At 37.8% G+C, this 12,625-nt stretch overlaps 1 long non-coding RNA gene across 1 annotated transcript in view; it reads right to left on the reverse strand.

Annotated features, from left to right (window-relative positions):
• Nucleotides 1-473: 473 nt before the first annotated feature.
• Nucleotides 474-12,625, reverse strand: part of LOC144456969 (uncharacterized) — a 68,218-nt gene continuing 56,066 nt past the window's right edge. The window contains exons 3-5 of the long non-coding RNA XR_013486216.1: nt 11,644-11,676; nt 9,993-10,036; nt 474-3,396 (exon numbers count right to left, since the gene is read on the reverse strand). This is a non-coding gene — a long non-coding RNA (uncharacterized LOC144456969). The remainder of the gene's footprint in view (nt 3,397-9,992; nt 10,037-11,643; nt 11,677-12,625) is intronic.

Consider the following 12,625-nt stretch of genomic DNA (forward strand, 5'->3'; position numbering starts at 1 on the left):
GGCTATAAATCTATACATAAGCATCCTTGCAGGCTGCATATTGACTGAGTTTGAAAATGTAACATTGTCTTTGCTTTATTGTATTTTTATTTATTTTGTTAAATATTTCCCAATGACTATTTTAATTAGGCTCAGACTTCACTCTGGAGTGTTGTGGACTGTGTGTTTAACATCTCTGCCATAAAGGACCCACTTAATATATTAGAGGTTTTCTTCTTCTTTTGTTAATATTTCTTGTGTACCAGTACAGTACGTGAGCTACTAAACTATAATTCCTTACTTTTGCTTTTGACCAGAACATCTCCTTCTTTAGTCACACGTGTCATTAACAATTTCATTTACATCATATTTTAAGTATAAATCAGTGTTAGAAACATGTGCTGCTTACTTACGCCTCCATTTTTCTTTCCATTGCCTTTTGGATCATCTGAAATTTTGATTCATCTGAGGTAATGATATTCCATGATTCACAATCACATAATCACCAGAAATATATTGGGATTGAAAACGTGTTTTTACAGCAGTAAGTAACGGGAGATCATCAAAAGCAAAGAAAAAAATGCAATAAGATCTCTTTTACAATTATGGCTAGGGGAGAATTTGTATTCAAACAAAGGATAAAGAAAATCACAAAGATAAAACATGATTTTGATGACAGGAAATTGAAACACTTTTATGCAAACAGAACAATGCAACTTGGATTAGAAAGGTAATCGTTAGTACAAGGGTGAAGGGTGGAGAATCTTTGTAGCAAATATCTCAGTAAAGGTCTACTATCCAAGAAATATAAGAAATTAACACAAATATGTAACACCAAAAGTCATTCCCCAGTGGCTAAGTGGTCAGAGGATAAGAATAAACAGTTTTTTTTTTAATGAAAGCTAACAATCATATGAAAGATTTCTCCAAATGACTCATTGTAACAAATGAAAATTCAAACAACTCACCACACACCCAGCAAATTGACAAAGGTAATAGAGGATGTAAATAGGACCAGTACATATATTATTGGTGAAACTAATCTAACCATTCTAGAAAGCAATTTGGTTTTATTCTTTAAAAAAGGTGATTAAAATGTCCATATCCTTTGATTTACTATTAGGCATATATCCCAAGGAGGCTAAAGACAAAAAAGGTCCTATATATACCAAAATATTAATTGCAATACTTTCTATTATATCAAAGAACTGAAAGCAAAATTGTAGTTCGCTGATTGGGAAATGGCTAAATTATAGTTTAGTGATATATTGAGATATTAATCTACTGTAAGAAATGATGAATCTGGGATAGCTAGGTAGCATAGTGGATAGAGCACTGGCCCTGGATTCAGGAGAACCTGAGTTCAAATCCGGCCTCAGGCACATAATACTTACTAGTTGTGTGACCCTGGGCAAGTCACTTAACCCCATTGCCTAGCCAAAAAAAAAGAAATGATGAATCAAAGAATTCAGAAAAATGGCAAAGATTTATATGAACTGGTACAGAGTGAAATTAGTAGAACTGGGAAAACAACACACACAACATTTACAAAATAAAGGAAAGAATGATGAAAGCAAGTAAACACCATATAATTATAGTTATCCCTTCCACATCACAACTTTCCCCATTGTGGTTTTGGTATATTGCAGTTGGGCATAAGAAATTAAATGGGAATTTTGGAGGAGTTTTGTGGAAGCTGCAGATGACATGCAAAGGCCAGCAGATGACACAGAAAAAGTTCAGAAACTCAGAAATACATAAAATATATGTACAGTAGTAAATAATATTAATCCAAATTTTACAATAAGGTACTGTAAACATCCCATTAAAGATAAAAGAAAAAAATTCAGGTTTCTCTGGTTTAAAGGGAGGGCCCAAAATTTTTACATGGATTTTTCAGATTGTGAGGGTGCCATACCCCTAACCCCTGCAGTGTGGAAGAGATAAATATAATTTCTTATGCCTGACCTATGATATAGCAAAACTAAGATGGAGAAAGTCACAATGTGGAAGGGATAACTGAATAATGACTATATATGGCCTTGGAGAAGTGTTGAGAAAATGCTTCCCCTTGTTACAGGGGTAGGTGACTATAAGCAAAGGATATCACATAATCTAACAGATATGGTCAATGTTTTGGGCTGGTTGTACTGAACTTTTTTCTTTTTAAAAAAAATTAAGTATAAACAAAATAATATTTAACATCAAAATATTTCTAAAATTTTGAAAATTTTATCACAAGAGAAATCTTGCTAAAGGAAATCTTGATGGAAGAAAAATATTTTCAGAAGTGAATGGGATATTCAAACAAAAAATATCAATTTTTGATATTATTTTAATTAATTAATTAATTTTTCGTTTTCAACATTCACTTCCATAAGATTTTGAGTTCTAAATTTTTCTCCCCCTCCCTCCTCTTCCTCCTCCCCAAGACAACATGCAATCTGACATAGGCTATACATATACATTCATATTAAACAAAAAAGGTATAGTTTTTTTAAAGAGAAAAGTATGGCACAATTTCCCAAATGTGATCTAGTGTTACTATTCCTAGGCTAGACGTAGAGGTGGGAGGAATCTTATAGGTGGTCAAATTCAACCCCTTAATTTTACACATAAAGAAACCAAGGCTGACAGAGATTAAGTGACTTGCCCAGAGTCACACAGGTAGACCTGCAGAGAGGAAGTAGACTACAGAAATGGAATGAATGACATGTTGCTATCTTTGTTTTGCTTTATGAGAGAGCTCTATTGGTATGGTGTTCAGAAATGACAGAAATGAAACAAAATCACCAATAAACTTGTTTTAAAAGAAAGTAAACTTATGGGGGCAATAATTTGTTTATGTCTTTGCAGCTACATATTTTGGGTTAAAATTCTGTCTTCTAATTTTATCACTGTTTTGGAATCTTCCCCTCTTTGAGATATTTTCAAAATGGACTCTGCAGGGCATTTAAATTTTATTTTCTCCAGCATCCATTTTATTCTGTATGTATTTGGTAAGGACCACTCATTCTTCCAGGCTTCTTCTTAGGTGTCTTCACTACTTTCTCACATAGAACTGAAGTGACAGATTCCAAACAAGCTGGCTCCACGTCTGTTCCTGATGAATAGAAATTACTGCAGAAATGTAGGAAGAAATTTATAAGAATAAGAGCCATTCCTCAATTGGCAACTGGTCAAAGGATATGAACAGGCAGTTTTCAAAGGAAGAAATCAAAGCTATCTATAGTTACCTCCCCCATTTTATAGAAGGAGCCTTTGCCTTCGTAGAAATGGGAGGTCCACAGGAAGGGAACAGTGAATATATTTTCACATTTTTTCAAAGTATTGAAAACTTCAAAGTTTTGCTGATGGCTTTCTCTTTTCCTCTTTTTCTTTTTTAAAAAAAACATTGTTTGTTATATTGGTGGCTCTCTGGAAGGAAAGAATATAAAGGGAAATTTAGACACTATAAAAACAAAAGTCACCAATATCAATTTTTAAAAAGAGAAGTCTCAATCTGGTGTACTGTTTGTCATTAAAATACTAGCAAGATTAAAACTTAGCAAGAAAAATTAACATGCACTGTGTAGAATTGTTTTCCCAAACTTTTTAGCATCCTGGCTAATGATTTGCAGAAATATGTGAATAAAGGGTTTTTAGATTATCAGTATTTTGTGATTATGAAACATTTGACTAGGAGGAAGAAACTGTACCTTGAGATTCAAATGCAAAACAGATGTAGTGGGTCAAATTCTGCTCCAGAAAGTTCATGAGTTGATGAAGGTGTATGTCTTACTAAGCTAGAGTAAATGCCAAGTTTTACCATTAGGGAATTCTGGGGACTGAATCTAGCGTGGTACGACATTCAAAATACAAAAAGTCATTCGCATTAGTTTATTAGTTGTATTGACCTCCAACTGATTCTTTCAAAGGAGTCCTTAGGTTTGAAAACACGCAATTATTTATATATAATACTATAAAACTAGAATTAATTACAAATCTGAAATTAGATTGCCATATTTTAAGAGCGGTAGCATGCAGCAATAGCTTGTATTATCTGTATTTATATGATACTTTGATGCCAATGCTTTTTTCCTAAAAACACATAAATGCTTTGATTTTTTAAAAATTATTAGCTTTGAAAATTTTAGTATAATTTAGTTTAAATTACTTTGAATGTGGAGGAATATGAAAAAGGATGTGTTATTTACACATTACTGAGTGAAATACAAAACTGTATGGGAATAATTTATGACATAAATTTTGATGTCCTTATTATTCTGTATAAATTCTTAAAACCAAAGATTTATTAAATTCTCTTTGTCATCACTGTTTAAAAGTTTTATCTAAGTCAGTCACCTGTCATTTTACATAGCTAACATATTATCTCTTCTTTTCTTTCCCATTCATTTTACTCCATGAAGTAAGGTTTATAATAGAAACACTAACTTAACAAATGGGAAACTGTCAAGTGATATGATTAGATCATTGGTAAGACCATTGGGTGATGTTTTATGATAATAGGTTCCCTTTGGGTTTTATTTCCAAGATAAAATGATATCTCACTTTATAAAAAGTATACAAAATGTGGGAGCCACAGCAGAAAGAAATTGATGAACTGGCAAAATACGCCTCTGTTGAATATTTCTTCCTAGCATCTACATGAGTATATAAATCTAGTGATCTTTTTTTACTAAAGATATATTTTCCAGTATTCTAGTTTTAAAATACAAAACAAGAAGCAGAAATTTTGGAAATAATTAATGTATTTTAAATTACATTAAGAATTAAGGAAAATTTCTATTTTATTTTACACCTCATAATATTCAACCACACAGTCATGAGTAAAATGTGAAGTGGAACTTAATTTCAAACTTAACAACCCATTATGCATCTTCATCATGTCACTGAACTCAAACCAACTGTTGATATGTGTTCTCTCTTAAGAATTGATAGCAGGGTTGAGGGTGGGTTGGCGGGAAAAAGTCAAAATGATTCAGTGTGTAACAAGTTTAAAGGAAGGAGAATATGTGGCTCTGTCCTATACCACCTGGACTTCTAGTCAGGAGAAAAAGCAGGAGCACGGACTAGGACTCAAGGAAGCTGGTTGGCCTCTAGGGTACTCCAAAATGTGAAATTTAGATTATTGATTGATTAATGGTTAAGAGGTTTTTTGTTTTTCTGTTTTTTTGGACTGCAGCAAAATATATTCTTCAGGCAATGATAAAATCATAATGTATGATAAAGGAAAAATAAACATTTATATGCTTACATCAGTGAAATCACAGAGAAAAAGAATCAGGGAAACTACATTACATTTTTAAAAGCACTATGGTCAATGAAAACTATATGTAATTATTAAACATTTGCACCAAATGACAAAAATGTTTAAATTCTTAGAGAACAGTAAGCAAATTTTCTTTTTTTTCTTCTCCAGATCATTTTAAAAAATAATTAATTTATTTCTTTTTAGTTTTCAATATCCATTCCCATAAGATTTTGAGTTTTAATTTTTTTCCCCTTCCCTCTCTGTCCCTCTCCCCAAGATGACATGCAATCTGACATAGGCTTTACTTATACATTCATATTAAACATTAGTCATGATGTAAAGAAGGACTTAAAACTAACGGGAGGAGCCACTAGAAGGAAGAAACAAAACAAAACAGAAAAAAAAAAGAGCAAACAATATGCTTCAACCTGCATTCAGACTCTTAAGTTCTTCCTCTGGATGTGGATAGCATTTTCCATCATGAGTCTCTGGAGCTGTCTTAGATCTCTGCATTGCTGAGAAGAGCTAAGTCTATCAAAATCAGTCATCTCACAACGTAGTTATTACTGTGTACAGTATTCTCCTGATTCTGCTCATTTTACTCTACATCAGTTCATATAAGTCTTTCTAGGTTTTTCTGAAGTCCGCCTGCTCATCATTTCTTATAGCACAATAGTGTTCCATTACATTCATATACCACAGCTTGTTCATCCATTCTCCAATTGATGGACATCCCCTCAATTTCCAATTTTTTGCCACCACAAAAAGAGCTGCTATAAATATTTTTGTACATGGTAAAGAGTTTTAATCACATATCTATGGATCAAATTTGAATTTAATAGTGCGGGCCTCAGCAGTAGAGTTTGTAAGAGCTTAGGTACCCAGATTTTAAGGGCTACAAGCTGGTCCTGTCTTTTGTGGGAGATAACAAAGATGAGCGGTGGATGAATCCACATGGTCAGGAGATGTTTGCCCAGCACCAGGTCTCTCTGGTTTTAACTGGTATCTGTCACAGGGCTTTCCTGAGGGTGTTACCCAACTGTGTATATTCCCTGTTGCTATGGATTCTAGAACCCCCTCTTGCCAGTCAGTATGGTTTGGTTTGCATCACTGGGTGGCAACAAACTACATAAAAAGCTGCCCTGATTGTAAGGTGTGTCTCTGATTAGTGAAGGGCCATTGATCTCTGTTATTGGCAACTGCTAGCCTTGCTAATAAGTAGATTGTGCTCAGACTTTAGTGCCTCAGTTCCTCTTTACTGCAGGTTTTTGCCACAATTGGTAAGCTAGCCAAGAACCTCACCTCTTGGGCCAGTCTAGTTGAGGAATTCTCAGAGTGCTCCAGGAGCATTTTTTCACTACGGGACTTTCCCAAGGAGGATTGCTCCTGGGATAGGATTTCTTCTCTCGGCCTTAAACCTAATTTTCTCCAAGGTAAGGTAAGTTCCTAAATGGGAGATATTGTAAACCAGTCAGAAGTTTTTATGCTCTGTGTAAAAGAATAAAGGATAAAGAAAAAAAATCTATTGTAAGCAGAGCACCTTCTCTCTTGCAAGAGGAGACAGATTTATTTTTCCAATAAACTAAGGAATTTCTTTTGCAGATAGAATAGCATTTTCCTGCATCTAGAAAAAGCTTTAGGGTACTAAGTTATTATACAAGCAGAATATCAAGGCTATAACAGGGGCCTCTTAAAATCAATTGTGCACACTAAGCTTTTAGCAGAAAACTTTAAAGAGAAAGTAAATACTTCACAGGGAGATTTGAGAAAAAACTAACAGCCACTTTTTTTCCAAGTGGCAGTTTGCCAAAGCAATATAGTGTTCAGCTGGTAAGACAAAAAAATGTTTTTAAGTAATCATTTGGCCTTTTCCCAAACAGTCATTCAGAATAGAGAATCAGTCCTCAGGTAACCCTTTAAGTCATGAACCAGACACCCACTCTGACATGAAAATTAGTAACAGCTGCACCAAGGCTGTTTTGAGCATGGTGCTGTGATAGCAGTCTCAAAGGCAGGGGCAACTAGGTGGAGTGCTGTGAGCCTCTGGGAGGGACCCCCTGGTGAAATTTCCTGGGCTTTGTTAGATCCATGAGTCAAGGACCAGGCCTATGGCTATATGCTTCTAAGGCAGCCATGCCTACATTGCCAGGTAAACTGAGGAAGCAAGGACCAAGGGATGTAGCTGAACCATGTGACCCCTTGGAAGGGAACTTCTGAGGGATAAACCTTAGAAGGAGCTCCTGCCTTTCAAGGCAATCCTACAGCCTAGATCTCTAAATAATTAACTAAAAGTAACAAGTAACTCGTAACAGTTTGAATTCTGTGCTTTGGTACAAGTAGATGATGCCTCACTAGTCACCACTGTGGAGTCACCTGTGGCCACTTCCTAACTACCCTCCCTGGACCACTTGTGATCACTACTGTTGCTTTCCCATTTAATATTTCTTTAAAGAGTGACAATGGGGAGAGGTAATGGTATTCCTGCAGGGATACTCCTGGAAAAACTGCTTAAATCCTGGAGTCAAAGCAAGCTGTTGGTTCATCCAGGAATGACAAAAGCATATGCTGTCAAATTAAGCGAGCACTGATCTAAAACTGCTAGTGAATCAACTGATGAACTGTTTTGGCCCAAGCATGGCTCCTTGGACTACCACCACATCTTGGAAAATTTGAGAATGGCTATTGAAAACTCTCACTTGCATCAAATGAATTATTGGTCTTAATGGGCATGTTTTTAGTGAAGAATCTTGCTCACAGCAACAAAAAGGGCCTTCTTTCTCTCCTTTCCTATCTTACACTCCTTCCACTCAGTCTACTCCTATTACTCTTCCATCTGCTCCTTCAACCTGTTCCTGAATCTCAAAGAACCCCACTCCCTCTGGGAATGGAGGAAGGCTGACCGGCTTGGTACCTATTCAAGGAAAGTTGACTCATGGTAATGCTACAGGGAATCTGACTTTTTATGAATCTCCCACAGAACAGCCTGCTGGCATTCTCCCTCTGCAAGAGATGCTCATTCAGGATTTCACTAATGGAGCTTTAGCCATTGTTAGAAATTACCATTCTTTTAGTCCCTCTAATCTTGTCACCTGGAGGAAGGACACCCCCCCAAATTCAATGAGGATGCTGGAGCTGTTATCAATCAATTCCAGGCTATTTTAGAGAGTATAATTACATCTGGGGGGATATCATGGATTTAATGGACACGGTACTTTCACCCAGGAGAAAGGCAGCTGTTAATAGAAGCAGTCAATAGGCTACCAGGAGACCAAGTCTCTGCTGGACAGATAAATCTTCCCAATTGGCCCTTATAAGACCCTTTCTGGAATCCTAATGATTCAGGTAATTGTGCTAGGCTGACACAAGCTAGGGATGCTTTGATTAGAGGAATGGAAAATTGTGCAACATATCCTGGGAAACAGACAATAGTTTCCTCAAGAAACCATTCAGGAGGAAAATGAAACTCCCAGACACTTTTATAACAGACTATGTTAAAATGCAAAGAAAAACACAGGGTTAGATCTACTCAACCTAGGGATACCAGGAGAGTTGATTCAGCTTTTGTTCATCAGTCACAGTAAGATATATGTAATTAGGTCTCATGAGACCTGTCATGGATTGCATGAGAAGAACATAAGTGAACTCAAAGGTATTCCCCAGTATGTTTATTAGGGTAGGTACAAGGATGAAAAAGCTCCAAAGGAAAGGGTCAAGAAGGAAGCCCCCTCCCTTTTGGTTGTGGTCCAAGTGACCCTGGTTGTGAGAATTCTATATGTTTTTATTGCTACAAAAGAAGACGTCTCAAAAGAGACTGCATGAAAAAACATGATCTGTATTTTCAGATTAGGGGTGACTTCATCACTCCTCACTTTTCAAACAGCAGTGAGTTTGCAAGTTCCCATAGAGATGGGTTTGTAAGACCCTTATGAGAGTCTTTAGTATGAAGGTGTGAGGGAGAGACAGAGACAGGGATTCTGGGGAAAACGCCCTTTTTCCTGGACCAAAATTCTTTGCCCCAGTTATCCCAGTTGTTGCCTCTCCCACTGGTGAATCCCATGTTCCTTTTAAGGTTGGTAATGTTTCTTATGACTGATTGACACCAGCACCTCCAATTCAGTTTCAAATACATTACAAAGTTCTGTGTATTCCAACTGAACTCCAAAAGGTTGCAGAAATTGAGGGTGTACCCCAAGATGTTTCCGTGCTATCTCTGCAAAGTGTCACTGTAGCCCTCTTTCAGTGCAACATTGATGTCCAAGATGCCTATTAATCTGTTGGGGTGAGATCTATTTTGTAAATTAAAAGCCACTATTTCATGCCTTCCTGGTAATTACTTTCTCCTTATCTCCCAGAAGATTCTTGGTCCATGATTTCTGTATTAATTGACCTCTCTGATGATGATAATAGTGACGATGATGATGATGATGAAAGTATTGTTCCATTATTCCCAATTTTATCTTTTACTACTCAAACTAGTTTTTCACCAGACATTCCTGACTCATTATGGGCCAGTTCATCTTTTGATGTAGGACTTTTGAAATCCGCTTTCTCAGTTACAATCACTCTTGAGAAAGGAGACCCCATCATCCCTACCCCAGCACCTTTTGTCTCAAGAAGCAACCAAAGGAATCTCCGCTATTATTGATTCACTAAGAAAACAAAGTATTAGGGGGCAACTAGGTGGCTCAGTGGTTACAGCACCGGCCCTGGATTCAGGAGGACCCGAGTTCAAATCCAGCATCAGACACATAACACTTACTAGCTGTGTGACGCTGGGCAAGTCGCTTAACCCCCATTGCCCAACTGGAAAAAAAGAAAAAGAAAACAAGGTGTTACAATACTCTACAAATCCCCTTATAACATTCCCATCCTACCTGTTAAAAAGCCTAAACCAGGCCTAGATGGCAAATCTGTTTATCACTTTGTTCAGAACCTACATGCTGTTCATGCTTATGTTATACCTAGACATCCAGTGGTACCTAACCCTGCCATTATTGTTTTTTCTCTTCCCTGCAAGGCTACCTGTTTAACAGTGATAGATTTGTGTTCTGACTTTAGTATCCCCATTCACCCAGATCCCTAATACCTATATGACTTCACCTGGAAGGATACCCGGACACAGTGTCTGCCTCAAGAGTACGTGGAAAGTCCCACCTTGTTTTCCCAATTGTTACAGCAAGATATGGCTTCTCTCACTTTTAAGGGTTCTGCTTTTATCCAGTATGTAGAAGGCCTCCTCCTAGCCTCCCACACACCTGACATCTGCCAAGAAGATGGCCATCATCTTCTTCAGTTTCATCTAAAGGGCCATAAAGTCTCCAAACTAAAGGTACAGTAGTGCCTTCCTCGAGCGGAATACCGTGGTTTCCTTCTGTCTGCTGATACTCAGCTCTCTTTCTCCCAAGTGCATACAAGCTCTGTGGCAGCTGTCTGTGCCGGGAACCAAGAAGCAATCATGAGCAATCCTAGAAGCTGCAGGTTATTGCAGGCGATGGATTCCTTCGTGGGTGAGATTCCTCACCTCACAGCACTAAGGACTGAGTACCTGAACCTCTGCAATTAGAACCTGAACATCTTGCTACTGTCATTGATCTCAAGAAAGCTTTTCAGTCTGCATCTGCCCTCGGGCTCCCTGACTTCAGGAAGCCTTTTACTCTTTTCAGCTCATGAGCCAAGCAGGGTGGCCCCCCGGGTCCTGACCCAGAATTTTGGTCCTTTTTTATTCCCTGTTGCCTATTATTTTGCCCAGTTGGATTCTGTGGCCTCTAGTGCTCTGCTCTGTTTGCTGCAACTGCTCTTTTAGTGGAAAAGGCTAATGACTTAGTTATGGGAGCCTCTTTAATAGTGCCATGCCCCCATGATGTTGAGGCTCTTCTTCTCCTTCACCCTATTTAAGCCTTTTCAGAACACAGATTAGCAAGATATGAAGTGATTTTGTTTGGGAAAGAAAATGCGACTCTTCAACATTGCTCTGTTCTCAACTCTGCAGCACTCCTTCCTGACTTAAACATTTCTACTGAACCTTTACAGGACTGTGCTTCTGTGGTGGACATGGCTGAACGACCCCGGGATGACACTCCCCTCCAGAACTCTATGTCCTTTATGCTGAGGGATCTTCTTTCATCAGAGATGGTGTCCATGCTACTAGTGCAGCTGTGGTCTCTGACCATGACACCGTTTGGGCAGGCTCATTGCCATCCAACCTTGGCACTCAAGCTGTGGAGTTGGTGGCTTTGACTCACCACTTTGCTGCTGATAATAATGCTGCTGTCTATACTGACTGCTATGCTTTTGGAGTCTGCCATGCGATTGGAATATGCTCTGGCTTCAGAGCGGTTTTCTTACTCCCTCCAGAAAGGTTATTGCTAACGTCAAACTCATCAAAGATTTTCTCTCAGCCATTTACCTACCTGAGGCCTTAGGTTATTGTCCACTGTTCAGCACTGACAGTTTGTCAAGGCAATAATAAAGCAGATGAAGCTGAAAAATTTGCTGCTTTGTATTTCCTCTAATGACAAAAAAAAAAAAGAAAATGGAACCCCTCCCACTATGATGACTTTGAAGTAGAAAAATGGAAACAGCAATATAAGACAAAACAGGTCTTTGGGGTCTGCCTGACTGAGGATGGTCAGCCACTCCTTCCTTGGAGTTTCTGTCACCAGATATATCTTTTTGTTTGTAAGATGGGCTATTACGAGGAATTGTAGACACAATTAAAAGGGGTTGGGTTACTCCAAGAATTACTCCTGTTGCATTCTGATTTTGCGCAGCATGCCCTACTTGTTCATCTTTTAACAACATGCTTTTAGGAATGCAATTTTTGTTGGCTTTGTGTGTGTGTGTGTGTGTGTGTGTGTGTGTGAGAGAGAGAGAGAGAGAGAGAGAGAGAGAGAGAGAGAGAGACTAAGACCACTTAGTCTATACCCCTTTTGAACAGTTACAGATTGACTTTATTTGCATGACTAAAGCAGGTTATTATTAAATTTGTCTTGTGATTGTTGATCAACTTATTCACTGAGTGGAAGCATTTCCTAGCTCTAAAGCCACAGATGCCTTTGTAGCCAAAATGCCAAAATGCATCTTAAAGAGATTGTGCGTAGGTATGCCCCCCAACCCTGCCACCCTGAATGGACTTTGACCCCTATTCTCTTTTTACAGATTCCATTGTCTCTCAAGTCTATTCTAATTTGGGTATCTTTCCTAAATTTCATACACCTTATCATCCCCAGAGTTCAGCTCAGGTTGATCACATAAACAAAGAATTAAAATCCCTTATTAGAAAACTGTGCTCTGAAACCCACCTTGAATAGCCTGATATCCTTCCCTTTGCTTTGTTCTGTCTACAAAGTAGACCAAGGAGGGAATTACATGTTTCTCCTTATGAAATGCATT

The sequence above is a fragment of the Phascolarctos cinereus genome, unplaced genomic scaffold (assembly GCF_003287225.1).
Source record: "Phascolarctos cinereus isolate Bilbo 61053 unplaced genomic scaffold, phaCin_HiC Scaffold_4;HRSCAF=312, whole genome shotgun sequence".
Lineage (NCBI taxonomy): Eukaryota > Metazoa > Chordata > Mammalia > Diprotodontia > Phascolarctidae > Phascolarctos > Phascolarctos cinereus.